This window comes from Ailuropoda melanoleuca, chromosome 18 (assembly GCF_002007445.2).
Source record: "Ailuropoda melanoleuca isolate Jingjing chromosome 18, ASM200744v2, whole genome shotgun sequence".
NCBI lineage: Eukaryota > Metazoa > Chordata > Mammalia > Carnivora > Ursidae > Ailuropoda > Ailuropoda melanoleuca.
Window position 1 is genome coordinate 4,977,368 of NC_048235.1, and position 2,118 is coordinate 4,979,485.

A 2,118-nucleotide genomic window follows, 5' to 3' on the forward strand; every position below is an offset into this window, starting at 1 on the left:
TGAGGCTGAGCTTCGAAACAATGAAGGTCGACAGATAGAAATGGGGAGAGGAAGAAAGACATCCAGGTTGAGTGGATACAAATGATCTGAAAAACAAAGGAAAAGATACTCTAGTTTGGGGGCAGACAGGGGTCAGCAGGAGCACAGGGTAACCTATGTCATCCTGCCAGCGTGTGGCAGCTCACGGGCAGTGGGAACACGGGGAAAGTGTGGTGGATGTGAGCAGGACAATTGTGGGGCAGACAAGAGTGGGGGCCCAGGAGACAAGGCCACAGCATGACGAGATACCCGGGAGAAAGTGAAAGAGTGGGAGACCCCGAGGAGGGAGGTGTGGCTGCCAGCACAGGGCTCCATGAAACAAACCGTTTCAACAGTGATGTGTTACAAACTTGCTTCTCTAGGTGGACGACCTCTCTGCTTGGGTCCAAATACCAAATGTTTATCTGACATCTTTTCTCGGGTATCTCAAAAATGCCTCAAACATAACACAGTTAACACTGAACCCACCATCCCCTCCTGGAGCTGGGCCCCTTCCAGCTTTCCCTGTTTTCGTGACTCACCATGTCAACCACGTAGTTGCTCAAACCAGGGACGTAGGTCAGCACAGTGTGCCATCAACGTCACCAACTAAAATGTAGATCTTGGTGTTACCATGTCAGAGCTGTGTAATTTTTGGCAAATTATTTAATTTCTCTGAACCTTATTTTAAAAAATGTTTATTGTAATATGGGTATGATATGCTGTTTTCATAGGCTTGTGTGTTTTGGTGCGAGAATGGGCTGTTTTAAGGCTTGCAGAATGATCACACCATGTATGTCAGTTATGATTATTATCCCTAATCCACCCTCTTCCCACCTTCTAAGACTGTAAAAACTATGTCTCCTACTACCTGTCCCTCCACTGCCTCCATTTCCTCTGACTCAGACCTCACCACCCTAGTCTGAAATGTCATCATGCCCTGTCTGGATGAACTTGGTGGCTTGTTCTGTCCACTGCTATGCCTTCCATTCCATTGTCCATATAATGGCCAGGAGGGCCTTTCTAGAACATGGACATCTCAGGTCCCAGAAGTATCATCCTGTTGTTACTCTTGGATCCCAAAGGACTCCGACCCCACCAGAGCACCCTTTGTTTTTCCCTCTCATTCCAGCCTCCTGGGCTTCCTAGCCTCATGCTGCCTCCAGCCTCCAAAACCTGCACCTGCTCTTCTTCCTGTGAAGGTTCCTCACACCCAACTCACCTTCACCTACTTAACCTCTGTTCATGCTTGAGTTTCAATTCACATTTTCTCAGGGAAGCTATTGATGACTTCTCCAAAACAGGGTGGGCCCTATGTTGCTTTCTTCTAAAGCAATTATTACAGTTTTTACTATATGAAAAAGCTATTTGGTAAATTTACAACCCCCAATGTGCATTCTCTGAATGTACTGTCAAATTCTGCTTTGTCTGTCATTTTATTTTTAGCACAAACCAACATGTCTAGCAAAGAGAAGTTTCACGAAATATGTTTGAATAAAATGAGCAGGATGGGTTGGCCTAGTGGATTGGTCTAATTTATCCTCAGAAGTAGGAGGAAGGGCTAAAAATTAAAAGTGTAAGCAGAGTTTAGGAATGACCAGGGTTTGGGGATTCTTTTGTTGATGGAAATATAGTTGTCCTGGAGAATTCATTTGTTTCTGGTAATGTGAAATATACACCAAGAGAATCTAAACCATTATCTGGCGTGTTCTCTCACCCTTCTGAATTTAGGGTCCAGACGCACACATGGGCACAGGGCAGAGCAGTCAAAAAAGTGCTATTTGAGTAGAGACCCAATGTGCACCCTCATTTTGAAAAAGTTTTAGTTCTCTCTTTAGCTCCTATAATTTGCTTCAGATATCAAACTGCACAGTTCATTCTTCTTGAATTGGAAATTGAGCATTTTGAACTAAGGGATTCTTTGTATAACCATTTTAATTTTATCAAGCATTTTTATTAACTGACTTAAAGTCTAGAGCAATATTCTTTTGATGACACAGACATGAAAATTCAAATTAATTTACATCCAGGCCAGGAAATAACAACTATACTGGGAATAAATTGTTCAAATAAACATATTCAAGTAAAAGACCAGATGTT